Source organism: Lissotriton helveticus, chromosome 9, assembly GCF_964261635.1.
Source record: "Lissotriton helveticus chromosome 9, aLisHel1.1, whole genome shotgun sequence".
Lineage (NCBI taxonomy): Eukaryota > Metazoa > Chordata > Amphibia > Caudata > Salamandridae > Lissotriton > Lissotriton helveticus.
The window spans coordinates 1,249,058,056-1,249,085,078 of NC_136070.1; the positions used below are offsets into that span (position 1 = coordinate 1,249,058,056).

Sequence of the window (27,023 nt, forward strand, 5' to 3'; positions counted from 1 at the left end):
ACCGCCAGGGTGGAGACCAGTTTTGGCCCACCTGGGAGGCCGGCTTTGTTAACAGGGGCTGGTTTTGCAGCATAGCTGCAATATCAGCACCCTGTAACAAAATTCGGCCGAAACTGGCCCTAGCAAATAGCCGGCCGAGCAGTTCCCTGTCCGGCCCTGGTAGTAAAGACAAACTATTGCCGCCTCATAACGGCACAGTCTACTCACGCAAGGAAAGGACCTGGTTGACAGAATAAGCATGGCGTCCGAACAAAGCTTCCTAGCTCCTGACCCAGGCTGAACCCAAAGCAGGGGCAGGTTGGACTGGGGGGAACGGCATTATCAACATGGTCAGAACCACGCGTGCCGCAAGAACACCAGCGTTACCACGCATATGCCTTTACCATGCATGTGCCTTTACAATGATTTCTGTCGTAAACGCATAGGCGTAGTAAAGGGAGTCAGTAAAGGGAGTCAGCGCTCTAGACTTGGAGCAAATAGGCGGGGTGAGAGGTGTTGGAGACTTCCTGCCCAGCTTTCTGCTTACTTCCTGCCTGCCTGTGACTTGGTGAGTAGTTTTTTGGGTAGGGTTGAGGTCGGGTTAGTTTTCAGGTCTGGATTTTAGGGCTCAGGGTGGGGGCGAGGGCACTTTTAAGGGCTGGGTTATAGGGCTCAGGGTGGGAAGCTGGGGCAGTTTTAAGGGCTGGGGGAATGATTATTAGGGCCCAGGGAGGGAGACTTAGATGTAACCTTTACCACTCATTTACCTTTACCCATCAGGCCTTTACAACGAAATTTGTTGTAAAGGCATGCGTGGTAAAGGCATGGTAAACACTGCGTTATTAAGGCATGCAAAGTAATTGCATGTGTTGTACCATCATACAACCCGGACTAAGTTTAGTGGTCCAGAGAAGGGAAGTTTCTGCTGCTCTCACCCGTCATAGTCTTATTTTCATATGATAAAAACACATAAGTACATAAAATAACTCCAGAATGCAGAAGACAGTCTTACAAAGAATATAATATTGTGCATTAATGGTAGGAGTGAAAAAGAACCAGTATATGCTTTCGAAGAAGGATATAAACTAGCAAAGTGTTAGAGTCGAAGAGCTTCTCGACTTACTGAAATGGATCTGATCTTCATGTGCCGACATCCACTAGAGATATACGAACCGTATACGGTGAGGCTTGTGAAAGTTAAGTTTAGGTAGGTGATTATATTTTTGTACAGAGCACCATTATCAGAGGAGTCTCTTGGCTGTGAGGATTACATGTTGGTCATAGTGGGGCAACAGAGACAACAAACAAAAAGGGGGGGGGTAATCACGTGGAGCTTGTGAGCAGGTCAAATGCCTGAATCTAATAGGAGTAGAGAGGTCGAGGAGTTAGTGGGGGCAGGAGCCCAGCGAGAAGGGCCTGAAGGGCCTGAAGGCTGCAGCCGACTGATAATCTGCATTTGAACATACACGTGATACTGTGTTGGTGGAAATGACACTAACCAGAGCGGGCTGGAAGATGGAGAGGACGAAGGCAAAAAATGTGGTGGTGGGCACCATCGGGGGTAAAATGCTGGTGATGCATAATAAAGTCATTAAGCTACAAGCAAAAAGCAGTGAAGCATTAGTGGAGGAAGCCAAATGTAGATTATGTTACAATGATCTAAATTAACTGGAATTTTCAGAGGGAACCTAAAATATCTTTGAACAGTGGATCCTGGAAACTTTGATACCCAGAGGACTATGCGTGACGATCTCCATTGAGAGAGCCCACCGGCTGCTGGTACCTCCTCCCAACCCTGGGGCTTCTCCACCAACAGTGAAAGCCCCGTTCGTACATTTTAGAGCAAGATATGTGATACTGCTAGGGCAAGAGATGGCCCAAGGGTTGCAGTACAATGGATTTAGAATTCAAATATTTCTGGATTACACACAAATAATTCAATGTCAACATAAATCCTTTGAGGCAGTCAAATCGTGCAGGAATGGACTGAAATGCAGACTACAGGCTAAAGTGCATTCACTCAAAAATGGTAAATCACAATTTTTAAATCACAACCTAGGATTAGATAGAGGGCTGGGAGACACATAAGTGACTCCACAGACATACAAAAGCCCAGGATGAATTCTCCGGGGACACCAGCATGTTTGACAGACGCATTGGCGTTACCTTTGAGAAACTGTGGAAATCTCTCTTGGGGCCAATTGTTGACGGAGATCTTATATCTTGGCCGCATTTATCAGCTGTAACTGGTAATTCGATCTCAAAGTTTAAATATTACCAATTAACAAGCTGGACAAAAGCAGTCGGAAAAGACCTGAAAGGGAATTCGTATTTACCATTAAAGATTTGCTCTAAAAGCAATACAGGAAAGGAGGGGGCAGATTGGTACTGGCTATTGGTACAAAATGGAGAAGAGGAGCAGGCCTCATTTATGGAAATTTGGAAGAAGGACTTGCCAGATGAAGATCTTGAATCTATGGGGCAAGTATCAATGTCACTTCTTTGGTCATGTATAAATGCCGCACCATTAAAAAAAGAATCACCTTTTTACAGCTCATAAAGCAGATTAAGACACACTTAAGACAAAATCCTAACTTAAGTCTGTCTTAAGACAAACTTAAGACAAAATCCTAACTTCTGTGAATACCAAAAGTAGTAAGTTTAGGATTTTGTCTTAAGTTAGTTCTGTGAATCAGGCCCCATATGTTTTGGAGCTGTCTGGTAATATATGAACTCTGGAACAAAGTGGGTAAGACCATATCAGATGTTATGGGGATGGAAATAAAATTAACTTCTAAATCAGTAATTTTTGGGATACCTCCTAGTGGGGGGGGGGGGATAATTTAATACTAACAAAGAAGCATAAAGCTTTGTTTTTTACCCTGATTCTTCTAGCTCGAAGGGAATTATGTATTAAATGGATATTAGCATGCCCTCCCACAGAGAACGAATGGATTTATTCCATTCAGAGGACAGCACGTCTAGACCAAGCAGGCAATTTCACAAAAAAGACCGAATATTGGGAAATCTGGGATAATTGGGTTGAGACAGGGGCTTGACATATATTATGAGGAACTGTTTTTTTAAATATTCTAGTTTATTGGTTTACATTTCTGTAATTGTTATGTAGATCTTGGTGTTTCTGGGTCCTATGATTAATAATATGCTTCAGACATGGTCCTGGGTACTGGTCTGAAAAGGGACACTCACTGGTAAGTGAGAATATATGGGCCGCTTTCCTTTTTAATATTGTGGTTTTTAAACCCTAAAGAAGTGGTCGAAGGTGCGGCTCAGGAGATACATAGTATCCTTTCTCCTCTGTAGGCGTGAAACCGGACCGGTAATTAAAAGTTCATCCTTCAGACACTAGAAGGGGTCAGAAAAGAACCATCTTTCTTGTTTTTTATGGAAGCATATTATCTTTATATGAGGACGAAAAAAAAAAGCCCAGGATGATGGAGCATCCAGAGAGAAGGAACCAGCTGTGCTGCACAACACAGGGGAGCTAGAGAACGGAGGTCAAGGAAATGCCACCGATCATCAGAATCCTGGTGAATGAAGAATCAAGTCTGAATGTGGAGAAGTGACTCTGTAAAGAAGTGGACACTGACAGCAAAGAAGCGTACGTGCAAACACAGTTAGAGCAGCAGGTGGGATGACTAGAACAGAAGACTAAATGACTGGTGGATGATGAGTGCCTCCCTTTTGGTCCCTAGAGGACTTGGGTGGTGCCGAATGGTGGGGGGTGGTTTGCCTGGACCTCGGCCTGGACTACGTGATACACTGAGTGGATAATGTAGATTGGGATGGTGGAGGTGGTGTTCGGTTGGGTGGAACTTTAGAGAGTTATTTTAATTAGAGTAGATGCAGATATGATTGAGATTTTTATGGTCCGTGAGGGGGGGGACATCCTTTACGACGTGGATGTTACCCCGCAGTACTGTTACGACACGTCTTTACAACACGTCGTAACCACGACTTGCGCTGGAGGGCGCTCTAAGATAAGGAATAGTAGATTTACTATTCCAACACATTCCCTACTGTACGTAGTCTGGTGGTGGGATAGTAAAGTAAACTATTCCTAAGTCCGCACCCCTACAGCGCAAGTCGTGGTAACGACTTGCGTTGTAAAAAACACGTTGTAACGGTACGCGTGGTAATACCACGTGTTGTACCGTCGTACATCCGTGAGGGGGAGATGGAAGGGATTTATACACGGAGTGCTTCAGGATGGTGTAGCAAAGAGCAGTGTAGGTAGATTAAATGGAAGGGCGGTGTAACTGAGGGATTAATTGGCGAAGTCCTACTAGTATACAGAAGGTCCAGTCCATGGTGGCTGAAACACGTGGTAGATATGTCCTAGTGCACAGAGTGCTACAGGGTTCAAAATATCTGCCTGCTTAATATGAACGCCCCCATGGTCCCCGATAAGCCCTTTGCTAAGTCGATGGACACAGTTGCCCATGGCTTCATATTCTCATGATGTTGTTTGTTGATGGGCAAGGAATTTCAACTTGGGTGGTTTGGAATGATGCAATGAAAAGAGGCTACCTTCCGAACACCATGGAGGAAATGTTGATTGAAATGGTGCCAAAACCAGGGGAATACCCAGAGTGCTTTGAGTCCTAAAGGCCACTCCCGATGGTCCTACTGGACACCAGAATCACAGTGATGATAATGTTGAAGGTGTCACCAGACCTGATCCACACCGATCAATTAGGATTCCTCTCTAACCGTAATGCCATACACAATCATATAACTGTATCTAATGGACTTGTGCATTATTGTGATAATTAGTGGGTGCTGGGTCATTTGTCCTGGTGAAGGTTACAGAGTTTTCTCCTGTGTGGAAGTTTAATGTGACTGGTCTTCCAGATTCGTGCCCGCTGTTTTGTACTTATAAACCTACCATAGTGATAGGTGTGTCCTCATATTGCCTCATTCTTTTTTTGTAAATCACTCGTAATGCCTTAGACAACCTGCACCCGAGGCCCATGTACAATCCTATCTAGATAACATTGAAAGGAAATACAACGCGGCCGCCCTCGACGTCAAGAAAACCTTTGATTCAACATTATGTTCCAAGACCTGGAGAAACACAGCCGAACCACTAATCTGGTCAGTTAGATCCAACAGCTATTTACAAGATGCCGAGCATGGGTGAAAATGAGTAAGGAGGTCCCTGTAAATGGATAGCACTTGTCGGGTTGCCCATTATCACTGCTGCTGTTTGCACTGGAAGCGGAACACTTGGCTTTTATGCTGCAAGCCAAACTGAGAAAAAGGGGAATAAAGATAGGTGAGGCTCTACATGTAGTTTCGCAGTATGCCCATAACATGCAGGAGTTAAAGACTCGCAAGGCTCCATCCCAGACTTATGGAGCCCCTTTGATGAATACGGTCAATATTGGGACTGCACACTAATTGGTCAAAATGCAGTATTTTTCCATTATGCAAGTAGGCAGATCATGGGAAAGGTTTGCCAACCTAAAATGGAAGATGTCTGCACTGAAATTTCTAAGCATACACGGGACATGTGAAGTAAAGACATGCGTAGAATTGAACACAGAGCGGGTCAATGAGGTAATCTGCGAATCCCTATCATGAGGGGAAGCAGAGCCATAAGCAAAATGGCAGTGATACCACAATGTCTAGATATGGTTCAGGAAACGAAAGGGTGCCACTACTCAATAATCTTAATGTTGTGGTTGTAGGACTGGGTTTCAAAAAAAATTATTAGGGCAAGGAGAACGAGCTCCCTTGTTCGTCCTTCAGACATAACAGACCCTACATAAAGAGGCAAAAGAAACCTCGAACAAGGATGGGAGAAGATGGGGGGCCTTTATAAGGAAGATGAACGGAGCACCGTTGTGGTGGGATGGAAGTAGTAACGAGTTAGAAGCTGCCCGTTACTCTTCAACGCCAGGCTGTCTCAGGGAATATGACCCCTGGGTGGGATTCCTTGGGAGACCCCTGAATCTGGCATGCTGGCAGAGGTACTATGACATAGGGAACAACCATTATGGAGGAAACCATCCAATACAGAGAAGGGAACTGAAGTAGACAAGAAAGTCTTCTACGAAGGAGGAAGGGCTGATACACCCACTTGGTGTCACACTCGTACAACGCAGTCTGCACCACACAGCAGAACCAGTCTGTAGCGAGACTTCAAAAAGATCAAGAAATAACCCAGAGGCCTGGCGTCGGCCAAGATGGCCGCATAGAAGGAGAGCTCCGCCGGGGCCTATGCAAAAAGCCCACACAATCCTGAACTTCTCCTGAGTTGCGGTGTAGCGGCGGTCCGCAGCGACGTCAGCAACCTACTGGATCACATTGAGCCCGAATTCATGGAGCTGCACCAAGTTACGGCTGAAGCAAGCACAGAACAGGCCGCGAGAGCGCACACAGGCCCCAGGAGGTGAGGGGTGGTGCTCCCCACGCATATTATCGGACCGCACACACTACCAGAGCATTGCGGTACCGAGGGCCCTGTAAGAGATCGACGGCGTGTGGCCCCGCCCTACTACCAAGTTTGAACGTTGGGCTCCAAAATAAAGGGACACTATTGCCGAAGCGTCGATGCCCTCAATAACTCGCTTTCATCTGCCCGGTGGAGGAAGGCAGGCATCCGACCTTCGTCCTGGTCGGCTCGCCTCAACAGTAGACTCAACAGACCACGACCCTGAGCAACCACCTATGCCTCGGGGCAAATACAACTTTGCAGAGTCCCCTGCCACTTTATATCAACGCAGAGCGATCGCCCTCGGCACCAATCCACCTGAGTGACCTGATTGGCAGTAGCGACGACACCCGCACCTCAACGGCCTACCTGAGAAGGTGATTCTTCCAGGACGTACTAAAGGGATTAAGTATCGCAAACTCACAACCTGGCTCCGAGGGCAGGGGACCGGGCCAAGTTGGCAGACTCTACTACCAATACCGCCAGGCGCACCACAGGCAGCAGAGAAGTGACCCCCTGGGGGACTGGCCAACTCAGGGACCCAACCCAATTGCCACAGGGAGTAGGTGGAGCAGAAACAAAGATACACCTACCAAGGTGTGGGGTCTCAAAGGCAGATCTCCTCCCATCTGCCCTTCCTTCCTCCTCCGTGGAGTTCTCGTCAATGGCAAGTACTTGTCGTGGTAATCAGAACCGCCTGAAGGGAGCAAGAGAGTCTGGGTGACCGCTGGGAGCCGCTCCTTACAACCCTCACTATATCGCCATGAAGCTGAAAGGGGCACAACCGGTGCAGTCGAACTAACTGGACAAATACACGTGCCCGAAACAGACACTACAGGACGAGGGGGTCCCGGGTAGCCGGGCAGACACCCCTGAGCCATCTCTTGGCTCAATCATGGCAGCCATCCAGGTATTGGGGACTATGCTGGAAACAAAAATTGACAAGGTCTCAATCGAGATGAACCTTCTCAGGGCAGATATGAATAAAACATCAGAATAGGTCACCACAGTAGAAAAGAATGATACAGAGCTGCAATCTACCACACGTAAACTAGAAGAAAAGGTACAACAACTAGTCCATCAACATCGTTAGGTGGCCCTGAGACTAGAAGACCAGGAAGGTCGGGCCCACCGGAACAACATCAGAGTGGTGGGGGTCCCGGAGGAACTTGAAGGGCCCAGTATGGACCTCTTTCTCGAAGACTTAATTCTCGACCATCTTAAACCAAAACGACTCTCTGCCTGTTTTTATGGTAGAGAGGGCACATAGAGCCCCGGTCCCTCTACCCAAGCCTGGCGCCTCCCCGAGAACTATCATTGCCAGGATCCTTAATTACACGGACCGAGACGCCATCTTGCAAGCCGCACGGCTCCATGGGGACCTTTCACCCGAAAGCGGCACTGTGAGGTTTTTCACAGACTTGACCCTCAAGGTGCAGCAGGAGCGACCCTCCTTTGACGGAGTGAAGCGAGCCCTCCGAGAAAGAGGCATCAAATACATGATGTTCTTCCCGGCAAAACTCAAGATCATATCTAACGGACGATTTTGGTTCTTCACAACCCCATCGGAGGCGCAGGCCTGCCTGGATGAGAGGTGCCCACAGGCGACGGACCTCCGTACAACAGATAAGTGGAGGGCAATTGCGAGCGCTCACCGGGCTCATCAAACGGGCGGGGGGACTGGACGATCGGAGCTACTCGAGAGACTCGTGAGCACTGATCCTGCCGCTAGGAACAATGGGACGCTTGGACATTCTAAGCCTCTAACAGTACATACTATTAGTAATTGCAAGTAGGGTGAAACTTCTTTATTGTTGGCCTCGGGCTGTAGATCTACTGCTGCACTGTGATGTACACTCTTTAAATTGGGCTGGCACAGGCCTCAGGAGCCTCACTGAGGCGACGCCCGGCGACCCCAGCACGAGTTGATCACTTTTTTGGTGCAACAGGCACTCTGCTAGTTGGGGATGTGGGTAGTTTCAAACTTAAGTAGCAGGGTAGAAGGGAGGGGAGAAGGCTTATGGGAAGTTTTGTTTGGTTAATCTGTTGCAAATTGTTTGGCCGCTTGCTTGTACAGGTATTATTATCCTGTGTTTTGGACCACACAGTACCACATTGCAGTTTGAGGGTGGGGGGTGGCCCAGCACTGGGAAGATGGGGGGTGGGGATAGATTTTAGATTGCTACAAAGAATTTTGAAATATAGGGAGGGCGGTTGTTGGGTGGGAGATAGATGGTCATGCCTTACACAACTTAGATTGCTAGAACTGGGAGGACGAGCAATAAACATGCATCACCTTACCCTAAAGGAGTAAGCATTGGGACAAGAGCCTTAAGCTCCTAAGTTGGAACGTTAACAGACTTGGAGAAAAGGTGAAACGAAGTATCGTGCTCCAATACATAAAACGATTCCAAAGGGGATGGACAGAGCGCTTGAACAAATCAAACACTCACCCCCAGTTAACTGATCTGGGTTTAATCCATCATCATTCTTTAGCTCACTCCACCACCCCAGTTCAGACATGGCCATATGCAAATCAGTTTGAGTCTCTGCCTCATGGGAACAGTCCAGCCCGAACTGCCAAGCCATGTCTTCCCTGGATGGAAACAAGCATCCTAGGACCGGTTTCTGGCTAATCAGCCGTCATCAGCCAGGCTAGCTTGAATCCAGTGGCAAAGTGAGCAAGGGACCCATGTCTGGGCATACCCTGCTAACTTAGGGCGGACAAAGCGATACCAAAGGGGATGATGAACGGAGCGCTTGAGCAAATCAAACACTCACCCCCAGTCAACTGATCTGGGTTTAATCCATCATCATTCTTTAGCTCACTCCACCCCCCCAGTTCAGACATGGCCATATGCAAATCAGTCTGACCCTGTGCCTCATGGGAACAGTCCAGCCCGAACTGCCAAGCCATGGCCTTAAACCTATGTAGATTACACAGCATGTTGGGACGACTGGACACGATCCGGGAAGAAGCGATCATGGCCTTGCTAGACGCCACTATCGCGTTCGACACTATTGAGTGGCCATACTTATTTGCAGTCCTTAAGAAGTTGGGTTTCGGCCCTTGTTTCATTGGGTGGGTACAGCTACTCTACTCTGCCCCTTTGGCACAAGTAGTAGTTAACAACAAGAAATCTGGAATATTCACCCTGGGTCGTGGGACTCGGCAGGGCTGTCCACTCTCGCCCTTACTTTTCGCTCTCTCATTGGAACCGCTAACGGCAAGATCCACTGATCAGGGGGCTTAAGTGGACCGAGGGGTTGAAAGACCGTATCTCACTGTATGCTGATGACATTCTCCTATACCTTGCATCTCCAAAAACATCACTGCATGCAGTCCTCAATATCTCCACGATCTACGGGAAAGAATCTGAGTACAGAATTAACTGGAGCAAATCTTAGCTTTATGCCCTGCATCGGGACCCACCTATCCCACCTAAAGACTGCCCCATCCGAGTGGCACAGGCGGGCTTTAAATATCTTGGAATCGTTATCTCCTCTGACGCTAAACTCCGCTACGAGCGCAACCTCCTCCCCCCACTGCAAAGATTGAAGCAAAACGCAGTGAGCTGGAAGACGCTACCGATCTCATGAAGAGGTGTGGTGCCGTGGCTAGGGCGACTGACTCCGGAAACTGGGGTTCACGGTTCGATCCCAGCAACCGGCGGCAGATTAGCCCAGCACCATGTAACTCTGGGCAATAGCTTGCTTAATCTTCCCGACGGCCCCCAGCGCCTAGAGACCCTTAAGGGTGATTGTACGCTTTACAAATGTGGATTTATTTATTTGTTTATTGCTGGGCAGAGCTGCACTCTTTAAAATGATGTCCCTGCCACACTTCCTCTATGTCCTGCAAAACTCCCCGGACCCAGTCCCGGCCAAATATTTCCATCAAATAGACAGCATTCAGCGAAAATTACTGTGGGACGGTAGACCCCGAATAGCCTTACACAAACTTATATGTAGTTGGTTTGATTGAGGTATAGGGCTCCCAGATATCAGAAAGTACTACGGGCGGCCCACCAACAGCCGTAAACCACTGCACTTACCGCCCTGAGGATGATCCAGGGTACAGAATGGACAGATGGATACTCCCCGGAGGCAACTTCAATGGAGCGCTCTACTCCAAACTCCGCAAATACTGTGTAACAGGACCAACAAAACACTCAGTCCAAGTTTGGCCCGCAGTGAACCGTAACCTAGGGCGGGACCGAAAACTCACACTGGCCACCCCGCTCTGGGATTCGAAACAACTTGGCACCCTGGGAAGGTCAAAGGGGTTTGATAAATAGAACCTCATTGGGTTATCACAGATCGGCGACCTATGGGAAGCAGGCACAGTGGTGGCCTTTGACTCACTCAAGCGCACACATCAGTTGGCAGACACCGAATATTTTAGATACTTGCAAGTGACACTCCCTCCAAATGACCCGGACAGAGGGAAGATCCCACCCGACTCCTCTACACTGGAGGACAGATTGTTTGACGGTTATCTGCCAGATAAAATAATCTCCCTTACATATAAAGAACTCATCAATAACACTACAGGCCCCCTTGCGCCGCTGCAGGAACGTGGGAGAGGGATGGGTTGGGACTGGACGAGGAGGAGTAGTAGAAGGCAACAGCCTTGCCACAGGAAGCGGCGATCTCGTCTAGATTGCGCCTTGTTCAACTTAAAATTTTACACAGAGTGTACGTCTCTGGACCCAGATTAGCACAAATGGGTAGGGCGACGGATGGACAGTGCAAGAGACTATGTGGTCACGAGGGTTTATTTCTGCACATTATATGGGAGTGTGGGTACGTCCAGAAATATTGGAAGAGGGTACATGATTGTATGAGTGAAGTACTGGAAATCGTGATTAGGCCGCAAGCAAAGAGATGTCTCCTAAATGTGCAGGAACCCAGAGATCTTAACAGTAAAAAACAAAACTATGTGCAACCCTGGGTCAAATGGTGGTGAAGAGAAACATTGCACAACTATGGGGGGCAGCAACACCTAAGCTTAACGCCTGGAAAGTAGATACGAACTGGTGCATGATCAGGGAAAAAACCGTCTACGTTGCACGTGGCTGCCGAAAAAAGTGAACTAATGTTTGGGGAAAATGGAATGCCTATCGCGGATATATATGTGAGCCTCCTGTTCTTTCTTCACAAGACGATCCAACAACACCATAATTAGAACCACTCACGCTGTCTTAATGAAAAAGTGCTTTGTAATGTGTAATTGTAATCGCTGTACACCTATTGTCCGTACCCTGAAGTATGTAGTTATGCGAAGCTCTGACCATCAAATGTTTATTAAAAAGAACTGTTAAAAAAAAGAAATAACCCAGAGTCAGTGCAGGTTTGTAGAGAGGACCACAGTCTTCCTTTGAAACATTAAGCGCAAAGGACTGTGGTTCACTGGCCTTCTGAGGCAATTCAGTGCGAATGTAGCACCTACTTGGAGAGCAGTGAGAGAGAGACACTTTTAGCCAGTTACACAACCTGGCAGTGCAGGTTCTCTGAGGGAGAGGGGAGGAGATCAGCAGCGCCTGAAGTTTCGGGGTAGAATTTGTGGCACACCAGTAGGCACCTTCGCCTCTCCACTCTCTCTTCTTCCTTCAGTGCTAATCTTTATCAAAAGTTAAACAAGCATTGCGGGGAGTGGTGTTGTGTGGAGCGGAGTTTTGCTGCGTGGAGTGCCGATGCATGGAGTGCCGTTGCATGGAGTTTCCATGCTTGGAGTTGGGTTGCGTTGAGTGGTGCTGTGTAGAGTGGTGTTGCATGTAGTTGGGTGCACTGTGCAGTTGAGTGGAGTGGCATTGCGTGAAGTGGCGTTGTGTCGAGCGCAGTGGGGGTGCATAGAGTGGCATTGCATGGATTGGTACTGGGCAGAGTGGCATTGCCGTAAGTGCCCCTGCTTGAAGTGGCGTTGCATGGAGTGGCGCTGTGTAGAGTAGCATTGTATGGAGTGGTGAGTGGTGTGCAGCAGCATTGCCTAGATAGAGTGGGGTTGCATGGAGTGGTGTTGTATAGAGTACACTGGTGATGCGTGGTGTTGCGTTGTGTGCAGCAGAGAGGCACTGAGTAGAGGGGTGTTGCATGAAGTGGAGTGGTGTTGTGAGAAGTGGGGTTGTGTGGTGTGGAGTGGCATTGCATAGAGTGGCGTTATCTTGAGTGTTGCTGCATGGAGTGGAGCTGCATAGCATGGAGTGGGTTGGGTAGAGTGAAGTGCACTTTTATGGAGTAGAGTTACGTAGAGTGAATTAGGCTTGCGTGGTGTGGCACTGCATAAAATGGTGTGGATTTGCATAGAGCAGGGTGGCGTTCCAATAGAGCGGGGTCGGGTGGTGTTTGTCTGGAGTGATATTGTACTAAGTGGCATTGGTTAGAGTGTCACTACTTGGAGTGTTGCTGCGTACAGTGTCACTGTGTACAGTGTCGCTGTGTAGACTGGCACTGCCTAGAGTGCCAGTGCTTGAAGTGGTGTGTAGAGTGGCGCTGTGTAGAGTGGCATTGCATAGAGTGGTTTGCGGCATGCACTTGTGTGGAGTGTAGCAGAGTGGTGTGGCGTTGAGTGGAGTGGCGTTGTGTAGAGTAGATTTGTGTGGAGCGGGGTTGCGTGGAGCAACATTGCGTGGAGTGGCGTTGTGTCGAGCGGCGCTGCGTGGAGTGATGTTGCCCTGAGTGCCAATGCTTGGAGTGGCATTACATAGAGTGGTGTGTGTTGGGTAGGGTGAAGTGCAGTTGTATGGAGTACAGATGCATTTTACGTTGCATAGAGTTGCATAAAATGGAGTGGCGTTGCGTAGAGCATGTTGGTGTGGCAGTATATGGAGTGACATTGTACTGAATGGGGTTGCCTTGAGTGTAGAGTGGCACTGCAAAGAGTGGAGCTGCAGGGAGTGTCGCTACATAGAGTGTCGCTACATAGAGTGTCGCTACATAGAGTGTCGCTACATAGAGTGTCGCTGCCGTGAGTCCCAGTTATTGGAGTGGCATTGCGTGGAGTGGTGCTGTGTAGAGGTGCGTTGCATGGAGTGGCGCTGTGTAGAGTGGCATTGGGTGGAGTGGCGTGTGGCATGCAGTTGTGTGAAGTGGAGCTGCGTGGGGTGGTACTGCGTGGAGCAGAGTTGTGCGTAGTGGCGCTGCATAGAGTGGCACTGCATAGAGTGGGGTTGTGTAGAGTGGTGCTGCATAGAGTGTCGCTAAATAGAGTGGCACCGCCGTGAGTGCCTTTGCATGGAGTGGCGTGTGGAGCGGCGTTGTGTGAAGCGGCTTTGCGTAGACTGGTGTTGTCCTGAGTGTCAGTGCTTGGAGTGGCATTGCATGGAGTGGAGTGGGTTGGATAAGGTGAAGTGCTGTTGTATGGAGTACAGTTGTATAGAGTGAATTTGCGTAAAATGGAGTGGCGTTGCGTAGAGTAGGGCGGAGTGGCAGTGTATGGAGTGGCATTATACTGAGTGGTATTGCCTTCAGTGTTATTGCTTGGAGTGGCATTGCCTGGAGTGGCGCTGCGTAGAGTGGCGCTACGTGGAGTGGCCGTGCGCGGAGTGGCATGCAGCATGCAGTTGTGTGGAGTGGCGCTACGTAGGGTGGCGTTGCGTGGAGAGGAGTTGGGTAGAGTGGTGCTGCCTATAGTGACGCTGCATAGAGTGGCGCTGCTGTGAGGGCCAGTGCTTGGAGTGGCGTTGCGTGGAGTGGCATTGCATGGAGTGGTGTGTGGCATGCAGTTATGTGGATTGGAGTGGAGTGCTCTAGGGTGGTGCTGCACGAGCAGCGTTGCATGGAGCTGCACTGCTTGGAGTGGCATTGCATAGAGTGGAGTGGGTTGGATAGGGTGAAGTGCAGTTGTATGGAGTACAGTTGCCGGGAATTAATTAGCATTGTGTGAAGTTGTGTAAAATGGAGTGGTGTTGCGTAGAGCGGGGTGGCGTGGTGGTGTATTGAGTGGCATTGCCTTGAGTGTTATTGCTTGGAGGGGCATTGCATAAAGTGGCGTTGCGTGGAGCAGAGTGGTGCTGCGAGGAGTGGTGTTGGGTGAAGTGGGGTGCAGCGGGCAGTTGCATGGAGTGCAGCGGCGTGGAGTGGTGTTGCTGGAGTGGTGTTACGTGGAGTGGCGCTGCGTGGACTGACATTGGGTGGAGTGGTATTGCGTGGAGTGACATTGCGCGGTGTGTAGAGTGGCGCTATGTAGAGTGGCATTGCCTTGTGTGTCATTTCTTAGAGTGGCGTTGCATAGAGCGGAGTGGTACTTCATGGAATGGAGTTATGTGGAGTGCCTTGGCGCTGCATGTAGTGGAGCTTCGTGGAGCAGTGTTGCGCTACCTAGAATGACATTGCCTTGAGTGTCACTGCTTGGAGTGATGTTGCATAGGGTGGAGTGTGAGGACCGTCTGGCTGGATTGGGATGGGTAAAGAGGCTAGATAGAAGAGAGTGAGTGAAGAGACATCTATTGCAAATAAGTGGCCAGGGCATGCACCAAGGCTTCCCAGAGCTGAACACAAGGACAAGGGAAACAGGGAAAGGAAGGGTTAACCACCTGTACATGCCGCCGCCACTGCCTAAGCAAACAGAGGCAGGCAGTGGGGGGAGAGCTGGTGCTGGAGGGGGATTCACAGTGCAAGGTCTCTCTGCCATGAGAAACCCTCAGCTGTGTGTGTGCTTGGAGGGAGGGGGAGGGCTCCGAGGGAGGGGGAAGCCACAAACGGGCAGACAGAAGGGATTATCAATGCCTTTGTGAAGCCGAGCGAAGGGAAATGAAAAGAGAGTGCGCAGGAACAAACATATATGAAAAACAGAGCACTGCCACAGTAACAGGGGCCGTTGCCTGGGAGGGTCCAAAACGGCAAAAGGCAGGACTAATTTACCATAATCACCAAACAAAAGCAGGCATTGAAGACGGGCAGTAGCAGAAGCCAATAGAAAAGATGGGAGGTTCTTCACCCACACATACCAAATACACCATGCCTCGCAGAGCAGCGCATGCGCACTGCGCTACGCTCAACCTAAAATTAACCCCGGGTGGATACCTCCGTTCTGCCTGCGGAGTGTGCAGAGATTTGCCTACTCCGCATTCCGCAGAGAACGCGGAGTAGGCAAATCTCCACACACTCCGAAGCGGAGTTGGCCAGCCCCCACCTCCTACCCCCCTATTAACAATTGATTAAAACTTAAATAAAAAGAGTTTGAAGTAAAGAAAAAACACTTCCCTTGGTTTACCTAAAATAGGATTTAAATTAAGGCTTTCAAGGCTTAATTGATCCATCACAAAAAGCCAGAAACAGACAGGCTCTACGCAGACCTCTTCAGTGGTTGCATTAGTCTACTGAGCTATCTCATGAGTCCCTCTCATCAGCTAAACTGAATCCTTTGATCTTCAACTCATTGTATCTCATCAGAGGCTTAATCCCTTCAGCTGAGCAAAGGTACAAGATGGACAAAGAATGAAACGTGCCCATGTTCTCGCTAGACTCGTTTTCAATTTAGGTCTCACCTGAGACAGCGTATGCGCCCTCCCTCTCCAGATCTTTTATTACTTAAAAAATAAACTAAAAGGGCTTAGAGTCTGTCCATTACTGACCACTGTCTTTACAAAGATGTGTATCTTTATCCCCAGTGTGTATAGTCCTATTAGATGTTCTTTATTCAAAAGAAAAAAACATTTATTCTCCATTATATAGGGCTTTAATGATGCCTTCTGTAAATTTTCCAAGGATATCACATATGATTACTTACAAGTGTCAGCTATTCAGCTCCTCGTTACGTCATAGGGATACACCTTGCCACAAAGTCCCGAGATTCATATAGGATTGATCTTAATGCAGCCAACACGTGTTTCGCCCTTTGAATGGCTACCGAGCCTAGGACTTCCTCAAGGCTCAGAATTGTAGGATTCGATATTAGGAAGGAGTTAAGATGAAATCACAAGGAATCCACACGTTTTTTGGAATCCAAGACAGGAATGACAGTCCTAAGAAAGGGCATTTATCCTGTGTCCGACATCTATTAAGCAATAACTATTCGAAAGAAACTTGAGAATTCCAAATTATTTCATCTTAACTCGTTCCTTACATAGAATCATGAACATCTGAGCCTTGAGAAAGCCTGAGTGCTTCCCCGTACACTCGGCCCAGCTGCCTCCCACCAGAAAAAAGTGCTACAACACAGCCAGCGCTGGCCCTGTGCCATAGTGATTTTTTTTCCCCAAAGCGATGGCAAAGCCAATATGTCTGGCGTATGTGTGATCTATTGCCATTGTCAATGCTTTCGTTTTTTTGCCATGTTGTACGGCAGTGTGGCTGCTTTCACCATTGATGAAAGTTCAATAAAAAAAAGTGTGATGACAGGGCCAACGTAGACTGCGTAACAGTGCTTTTTTAGGTCTCGCTACGACGAACGCGCGCTAAGCGCGTTCTCGACGCGAGAACTATAGTCGGCGTCTCAGCCCAAAAACCAGCATGGAGACAAGACCTGGCCGCGCAGCGTTTCCCCATAGGGATAACGTTGGGCGCGTCCGCTTCTGCCGACAGCATGGCAGGAAAGATTCGGATCGCGTCGCGGGCCTCGTGGAATGCAGGGGGAGTCTGCAGAGAGGCGCTCGGCGCTGATAAACAGGCAGGCTTCAGGCAAGAGACACCACACCACTTGATTCGACGTGGGTTAAGCAGAAGGGCTGCTGCTCCGAACTACCTTTGCAAACGACCTTACAGCGGCCCCCCATGTCACCCTATTGATATGGGTTGGATTCAGAGCACAATTCCCCCCCCCCCTTACAGAACCCCACCCTAGGGAAACCGCTCACTCTCCAGGGCCAAATCACACGTATGAGCCAGGGGCTGCAGACTATTCCTTGCACCAGGGGTAATGCCCTGCGAGCCAAATCAGAGAAGCACAGACGTGTCTGCTGATATCACGCGCCAAGAGGCCACGTAGGATGGTGCTATGTGGAAAAATATATCACGTAACTTAATATCATCATCTAACATCCATCTCTGCCAGAAATCAGCGCGCGCCTCGGAATGCCTCTCCGCCAGAAGAGCTGCTGTAGAATCTTACGGCTGGGAGACTTACAGAATCAAGAGAAATCAAACTAGTAATAATAAAAATTACTCGAAATTGTGATAAACTCAGGGAGGTTTTACAGAACATTTTCGGTTAAGAGCGAGAATATATATAAGACCTCGGAATAGTGTGGAATTGCACGCTGCTCACTTTGCAAGAAATATGCTGAATTCTTCGGTATTAATGCAATTGTTGTTTGCGTCCTTGGCCTGCTCTGAAATTCATAGCAGCCTCTTATTATGGTATTGTATTGTAAGTGCATTTATATAGCTCCTACCATCACCGACGAGGTGCTAAAAGTAGAACAGCCTCTGGTGTAAGTGAGAATAGGCTCAGACAGAGGGCACTTCGGCTCATGGGTTTAGCTATCAATGGTGCAGGAGGTGCAGTTTCACCGGGACCCAGGGGGCTCACTGGATCACTGTATCCCGCTTATACCTGTCTTTTAACTGCCAATCCAGGGAATGTTGAGGCATTTTCCTTCTTTGCACAATGGCCGGTGTTACGCCACTGCTTTGACCACGTCATTACCTGCATGTATATTCTTGTGTTTTTAACGTCACCCTCTGTGCTTTCACTTATGCAATGAGGCTGTCCAGCAGCTGCAGCCCTTTTACATGAACCTGATGGGCGAGTGGGGCGAAGGGGGGGCAGATGGAATTGTGACTCAGTGGGCATATTATATATTTTCTCACTAAGGAAAGGTTGTGTATTTCTCTCACTTCCGCAGTATTCGATGTCTTTCAGTCTCCGATCTTGAGAGAAATTTGATATGTTTTTTTTATTTATTTATTTTTACTTCGGTGATGCTCCGATCTTTGCCCCTGCTGCCATCTTCCTGTCCCTTCACTAGTTTTATAGTGACGGAATCCTGCCCTGTTCGAATGGAATGACCCTTTCTGAAAGGTCAGTTTGACTGAAAAGTAATCATGCCCTCAGGAGCGTTCTCATGCCCTCCAGGATGGCATCGCCCTCCACTGATGTATTGATCTAACCCCAATGGCAGAGGCAGTGTAGCGCCACCAGATGCTCTTGTAGTTAGTTCCCAGGGAGGGACACGACTGCTTCTAGAGTCATGCTGATGAGCGTGGGCATGCCAAGAAACACCCATTTCTTTCAGACATTTCCATGCACTGTTCTGTTTATTAACTCTTCGATATCTATTACGTGTTGAGTGCAGTGCATGTATGTATAAACAAACAAGCATTTGCAATGCAATAGGTCTCGCATTTATGCGAGTTTAAGACATTTGCATTGTAAATGACAATGCCTTTTATTTATGTTTTGAAAACAAAAATAAAAGGCGTTGTTATTTGCAATGTCAATAGCTCAAACTTGCGCAAATGCGAGACCTATTGCATTGCAAATGCTTGTTTTTATTTTACTTTTAGCTATGCAGCAACTCAGATGTAAAACATGGCTATAAAACATGGACAAAGCCAATAGATCATGCACAGGGACAACTTAAGGATTTGGGGGCCCTGGGCCAAACGTATTTTGTGGTCCCCTTTTTGCAACAGCTTTGAATTTATGATCCAGTTTCAGCTCTTTCATGCCCCCTTTGGCCGGGTCACTAACGGTGCAGAGGGACACTAGTCCAAATTCTAAATATATTTACATCTAATATTTAGGGCTAATGATGTGTATTTTCAATACTGTAACACAGCAGCATCTCACAGATATTACTGTAAATAATCGGTGACATATTAATATGTGACGTCCTGTTCTGATCTAAAAGAAACTTTTTGCGATTTTTTATGAAACAAACATTTATCTGCAAAATGTCTGTAATAGACACACACATCACCCATATTAAAAATAAATTAAAGGATGACGGTATTTGAAACAATATGTTTAAGAATTGTTCAAGGTCATCACTGCACGACTCTGCAAATCAGAGCTGGTTCTTTCAGCCCCTCCCCCCCCCCACCCCCCACTCCCCCCCACCCAAAAGGCTTGGGCCCTGGGCCAGAGCACACTTTGCCCTTGCCTTAAAACATCTCTGATCTCGCATAGGCAAGACCAATTGACTTTGTCAGTGCTTGTTTTAACAAAAGCTTGATCAGCATCTGAATCACATTCACTCAGCCCTATTGCCAAGAAAGCATGTCCCTCGGCAGGCCTCGTGCAATCTGCTTCCCGAAGCCAAACCACAGACAATATATTGTGCCTTCCCAGTACTTCATTTGAGCCGGTGGTTTCCGGTGCTGGGCACCGTCATACTTAATTATCAGCACCGGTTCTAGTGACAGCCCCGGCTGCTATCTGTTAAACTTTGAGACGAGCACAACACGTGTTTACTAAGTCAAATTGCATTGAAAATGAACTATGCCCGTCTCTCACGCCATTATAATAGCCTGGTGGCCTTTAATAGTTAGGGGTGTGATGTTTAGGTGTCATGTTGGTGCCATAATTGGCAGCGCTGGCAGAGGCAATGTTGAAGTGAAAGCTGAAAGGTCAAGCTGAAGTGGTCTTCCGAGAAGGGCCCTGGCATTTTTTTTTTTTACAAATGTAGAACTGTCTTCAGCACATACTCTTCGCTCTCTGAGTACACTCGTCACTTCCTGAATCAGCTTCCCTTCAGCTCCTGGCTCTTGTCCGCCTTAGTCGTCGGTTTCACGGGCGCTCAGGAGTACCATACATTAAGGACCACCGGGCATATTTCAAATGGATAGACTGCAATTAAATTAACTTCGCATTAATTCGGCAGATATATCGCACAATAATCTTATGGTTCACAATTTCACATTCATGGCATTCTGGCGCCACCCTGTGTCTAGTGTTAGTATGACAGGTATGCAACTCAAACGTATTTGCAGTTAATTAACACTTTCTCTGCAGCTTAATTTTACTAACATATTCCCTTATTGTGTTCTACATACCTTTTTCCAGGTAATCACTAGTGGTCTTTAGTAAGCATGGACCACCTTGCAATTAGATATAAAAAAAAACCTGAACATAAAGCAAAAGGAAAATTCTACAAACTAGCTTGCAGATTAGTTTTCACTTCCACTTGTTTAATTTTGTAATTTATAAAATAATGTGGTCCTGAAATTACAGAATCAATAAAAGGTTTGGTTTACTTGATATCATTTGATGTAGGTGCTGTCACTTTGGAAGCATTTTAGACGTCTCGTGATGTATGATGAATGTATCAACAGTCTCACGGTGTTACATCTGTTCATGCTCTCTCTGGCTTATGAGCAAATCCAGTAAAATCATGTGCTAAGGCTTCCTGAAAAATCATCTTAGTCCTAACTCTTGAAACCTCATAAAGCAGACACTCAGAGTGCAGACTACAAACATATTCTGCCTCAGGTTGCTTCTTGATCTTGTTTCTCCTCTGATTTGCCCAGTGAAGATGTGGTACTCAAATACCCAAAAGGTACCCTCAAGTGGTTTACTTAGATGTGTCATGGTACTGTGGGAATGTTGGCCAAGAATGACGATAGTGGTGACCCGTATATAGAATTATGCAGACTATGGTAATCCTGCTGTAATACTAAGAATCCTCAGGCATAATAAATGAGGCTAGTTTTCTGAGAAAACCACACAACATTTATTTGGCACCTAACTAGGTAAAAGGTCAGTGCCAGAACCGTTATGTAGAGCAAGGTAGGACAAATGTAGGTAGGAGGTTGTGTAACTACCAAGGCATATATTGGGATACATTGGGGTTCATAACACCCACTCCTTATCCAACTGGACGACAGAAGTAACAAATGCTAAAATATGCCTGGTTAAAAAAAGCATAAAAACAATGCTAAAATAGAAGTTTAAAAACATCCAAAAACATGGTACGTGTCAGAACAAAGCAAAAGTTAGAAAGCTCTATGAGTCCTCTAAATAGTCAATATACTGCTAGATGAACTGAGCGCGCCAAAAGTCATAGTGCTCCGTGAGAGCAAAAGAGGAAAAATAAAACAAAAATTATGTTCTTGAATTCCAATTTGGGTTGTTTTTGAAAAAGGCCAAATTGCTCCCATCACACGGAGGGTCAAATGTTTGTGTGTCCTGTGTCGAACTGAAAAGTCAGTCTTATTAAGTCGTAGAAAAGTTTTACTTTTTCTACATAATCCAAAATGTATGTTCTGTCAAAATTTAACATCTTAAAGTGGACTATGGATTTTTCAGAGTCTTTGGAGGGTGGAGCAGTGCACATTCTTCTAAAAAATTAGCAGCTCGGCTTTTCCCTTCACTTGAAAGCTCATATCCTAAAAATAGGACATTGAGGTGGGCAATATTTGATTATATTTATAGCCCTCCGAGACAAACCCCAAAATGATGTTGTTCACCCTGGCCAAATGATACAATAGTTAATCATCCGTCAGATAAATATCATCTACATAGGACAATGCCTCCTCATCAAAATTTTGAAGTAACTCTGATACTCTTGCTGAGAACAACCAGGGGCTATTAGTATACCCTTGAGGCAATCTACAGAATCGGTATTAAGAGCCGAGGGCTGAAAATGCTGTTAAATATCTGATTTCAGGTGCTATATTTTGGCAAAAGTATCCATTTCAGATATCTAGTGTTGTTTTGTATTTTTGCCGCACAATGTTATTCACTGTGTGCATTCTGTACTGCAAATATTTTCGTGCAAATGTTCAAACGCCTTTAGTCTAATACTAGACAGTATGAATTGTCGGGTTTCATTACGGGGAAAAAAAAGAATATTCATGGAAGCGGTGCATTCTCTATTACACTTTGGTATTCAAGTTGATCAAAGATTCCCCTGACCTGTTTTTTTGCATCATGGTTTATTGGGTACTGTCTCTGTGGAGTTGGAGTCGTTTTAACTGGGATCTCATGATGAGGTGACTCAGCATACCACCCTACATGACTGCAGTATAAGGCAGGAGATAGTGCTACTGCCCACTCCTGTGCAAATTAATGTTTTAGTGATTCTGGAACAAGGTCGGAGAAAGCCGGTAAAATTACTGTTTCTCTTTTTGGCCAGTCCATAACGAACTCGGTGGCCAATCTTTTTCAGCCAAAAGGATATTGTATCCATATGTACGGTTCTCCCAAAAGTGACCCTTCACTTTCCTTGGTATGTCCCCCTCCATCTGGAGTGTTATTTCATGTAACTGATGTGGGATGCTTATCCTTGTGTCAGAGGTTTCCACCGTGATATGTTCATTCAACGCTGTCACTGGAAATTCCATCAGGTTCTGGCAAGCTATTGTTACTTCTGCAGAGCTGTCTAGCATCGTCAGAGCCCATTCCCAGTGTCCTCAGTAGCCTGGGCATTTCTTATTTTAAGGTCTGCTACCTTCTTTTTAAATTGAAGTTTGGATTTTCATTTATCTTTTTCGATAATGTAGTCTGAAGTGCGATGTGTGTCTCTTGGCTTGCTCTTCTGATCTGCGTTTTGACCGTCCTTCCCTCTCCGAGTAATTTAATGAACCCTGAAAGCAACGAGAGGAATGTGCATCAGTATCTGATACCGGTCAGGTGTTTTAATATTATCACGATTTATATTTCCAGTGAGAGGGCTCTTGTTGAGGAGACCCAACCCATGATTGTGATGCATTCCGCTTGTTCTTTTCGTTGTTTGTTATCCCATTTCTTCTTGGAGGAATCGGGTGCTTGCTTTGAGTTATCCTTTTCAGGAGTACCCATTAATTGTGGTTTCACGGGTCTAGCTCCCAAATTATCTCTACCCAGCAAAGCATAGGTCTTTTCGATAATTTTAGGTAATTTTCACTTCTGTTGTGCAGGAGTGCATTCAGTCAGGCATTGGCGTATAGCCACCACTGCTACCTCCCATTTTATGTTGGCTAACATAATTGTATATACCTGGGCAAAACTGCCTATCAATTTCATCCCTAGGTCCAGGGCAGGTACTGCCCTGTGTTTTTTCTGTATTTGCTTCAATACACCTGGTGTATCTGCTATTGAAGGGGTACCATGTGTTCAGGTATAAATAGCAGCGAAGATTGTACCCCAAGTGGTACAATCCTCAAAAAGGGAGCTATCCCCTTCGGCAAGCAAATTGTCAGTATTCTGTGTTTTTCTTGCGGGCCAGTATGTGGAAACACTTCCTCAAGCTGCGCTATTTTCTGTGCTATCCAGAATGGCATTAGCTCACATTTAGTGGGCATTCTTCCCATAATTGCGTTCAGAGTTTGTTGGGTGATTTTTGTTGCAGTCCCTTGTAGTTGACCTGTTTGACCATTGGGGGTTGAAGCGTGAGTGTTCGGATAATGAACTATGGAAGATTTATGTATAGCTTTATTATTTCTTTATGAAGTGGATGTTAGTCTGCTGATGGCAATTTGTGAATGTCTGGTTGCAGTGTGTAAGCAGCTAGGACCGGCCAAGTCGCTCCATCTCTGCTGAGCGGACCGAGTCTCACTTTATCTGTTGTATGGGGAAGGGCGCCTTTATACCAGTTTATATGTTTCTGGTACTTCAACTGGACTTCTAAGTCTTCGTATGGAGAGTATTCATCTGGTATTTCATCCGTAGTATAAGCATGAAATGTATGTGAGCGTGCATCTGCAGGTGGAAATTAGACCCAAGAATAGAACACCTTTGTTCTGGATGTCTCGTGTGCCTCAATCACGAAGGTAACGGTCCCACCTAATGCTGGGACTCCAAAATCTGCTAATTTTAAAGTAAGTACATTTCTGCAATTTTCTGAAATCTTTATAGCACCTTACTGCTCTCCTTCCTCTGCTGCATTTGCTTTTAGTGCTGCTGCAGCCTCATCTAGGACAGACATCTCATAAGGAAATTCAAGAAATAGAGATAAGGTCTATGCACAATGAAGGGAACTATAATCCTTCAAACTTGAAAAAACCTACAGCCAACACATAGGGTATACCTACTCACTGTGGCAGATTTTCCCTCCTCACTAAAGACATCTCTGGGTACATGTGAGTAGGGGTCTCTGAGAAAGCATGCCTGAACTACTCAGATTTGACCATTAAATAAGAACCAAACCAACATTGGCGGTGCCATGTCGTGTAGTTCCTACAAATCTATATAGGATCTGTGCATTTAGACAAGAAAGTGCGGGATAGGTGTCCAGGCTAATACCAGACACCCCGATGGATTTCTTAGTCGGTAGACTTTAGGGTCTTGTGTCAGCATGGAAGTTTGTCCTCTTGTTTGCCCAGCGAAGATGTGGTACTTATATACCCAAAGGTACCCTCAGGGGTTCTTATTTATTTTATTTATTTATTTAACTTATAAAGCGCGCTATCACCAAAAAGGCATCCTGGCGCTGTTGAGTCAAGATAAGAGAGGACAAGAGAGAGCGGATCCGGCATCCGACTAGGTTTTGGGAATCAACCAGGTTTTGAGTCTCCTTCTGAAGACACACAGATCACTAACTTGTCTTAGCTACAAAGGGAGTTGATTCCAAAGTTTGGCAGCAGCGTGGCCAAAGGTTCGACCACCTGCCCTGACTTTCCTAATTCTGGGAGTTATCACAAGTCTTGCCAAAGAAGAGCGAAGACATCTCGCAGGAGCATACCACTCAAACTTTCTCTGCATAGAGACATGCCCCATCCTATGCAAGGCTTTGAACACTATGCAGAGAGACTTGAACTGGACTCTTTGTCTAAACGGAAGCCAGTGTAGTTCTGCCATAGCCGCTGAAGAGACAGATCTTCTAGGCCACCCCAAGGCCAGTTTGGCAGCAGTAGACTGGATCCTCTGCAACCTATCAACCAAAAATTTAGGAGACTCGAGAAACAAGGCATTACAGTAGTCAAGTCTACTAAGAATGGTGCTACAAACTATCAAAGCCCGAGCATAGGATGGAAGCAGAGGGAGGATCTTCCGCAGAGACCTAATAATAGTCAGACAGCAGGACACAGTTTTCATGACCTGTGATTCCAGAGTAAGTTTGGAGTCTAACAGGATGCCGAGATTACGGACCTTCTTCACAGGTTGAACCATGGACGAGGTAGTGGCCGGCCAGAAATTACATGGCAAGACAGATGGAATTCTATCCCTCGGACAGTAGAGCACCTCAGTCTTATCTGCGTTGAATTGCAGCGAGTTCTCTTTCAGCCAAATGGCCGTATCACGCAGGCAATTATGAAACACTTCTGTTGATATGGATTGATCTCCCTCAAGGGAGAAGATCAGCTGCGTGTCATCAGCATAATTAACTATGTTAATGTTATGCTTTTTGATGACAGCAATCAGAGGTTTCATGTAGATGTTGAATAAAATAGGGCTGAAAGCCGAGCCCTGTGGTACGCCATGCGAGATATTTGAGTAGGTGGATTCTACCTAGATGTGTCATGGTACTGTGGGCATATCAGCCAAGGACGACGATAGCGGTGACTGTTATACAGAGTTATTATGCGGAAGATGGTAATCCTGCTGTGATACTAAGAATCCTCATGCATAATAAATTAGGCTAATTTTCGGAGAAAACCACACTACATTTTTTCGACACCTTACTAGGTAAAAGGTCAGCGCCAGAACCTTTATGTAGAGCAAGGTAGGACAAATGTAGGTAAAAGGTTGTGCAACTACCTAGGCCTATATTGAAGTACTATGGGGTTCATAACAATCTGATCGGTTGAGCACCGTGGCCGCTTGACAGCATCCACCTATTTTCAGGTGTTTCCAGCACAGGGCTTCTTGTGGTGTCCCCCTCCTGGCAGAGCATCATCACTCCTGGGATGTTGACTAGCATCCTTTCCTCCACACGACAAAAAACTACTCTGATGATCAGTTCACTCTCATATCATTTCACATCAGGGCTGCCTCTTCCAAAATCAGAGCAGAAAGACTCCATCATCAAGGAAGGGAGCAGAGGAAATGAGTTTGTGTTGGATAAAATAATCTCCATCTGGCAGGATTACTGAAAATATCTTCCTGTTTTATCCATCCACAATCAGGAAACCATGACAGCAGAACCGTAACCATGACAGCAGAAAACTGACAAAAACTGACAATCACTGTGGGTAAGGATTAATTGTGAACAAGTGACCCAAACCCCCGTCTTTTTGGCTCTGCACATAAAAGAACAAATTTTACTAATGCGTGCACCATCAGTATGTTTTAAGTGCATGAAGGGTGCACTGCAATAAGATTCAAAGACAAGAAATATGCAATCAGGACTGGACACAAATAAAGGCCACATGAGGCTCCTCCCACATTCTCTTAATATAAATGATTTTGCCGAAGCCAATTGTGCCCTTATGTCCTTTAGAGAAATAATGGACTTCTAGCTAGCAAGGCACACATGTGAGACCCAACACGCCTTGGTTCTTCTAAAACATGTATACACTTAAGAGCATTGGCCAACATCACTATACCCACTGAGTAAATTCACACAAGTCTCCCATATTGTGCAAGTAGGCTCTGGGTAATATGTTAATTTGTTCACTAGAGGTGCATTTATATAATTTTTGTCATATGTGTTTTTATGTACAATGCATGAAACAGCTTTTATGTTTGTTTATATATTTTTAAAATGATGCACAATAGACTGTGTTTTCTGATATTGTACTGTTGAATTCAAGTGTACATAAGAACTCAACCTCACGTTCA

At 46.4% G+C, this 27,023-nt stretch overlaps 1 protein-coding gene across 3 annotated transcripts in view; it reads right to left on the minus strand.

The window, feature by feature from the left end:
• LOC144782429 (solute carrier family 26 member 6-like) overlaps positions 1-27,023 on the minus strand; it is a 235,226-nt gene that overhangs the window by 23,178 nt on the left and 185,025 nt on the right. The gene's annotated exons all lie outside the window — the stretch shown is intronic.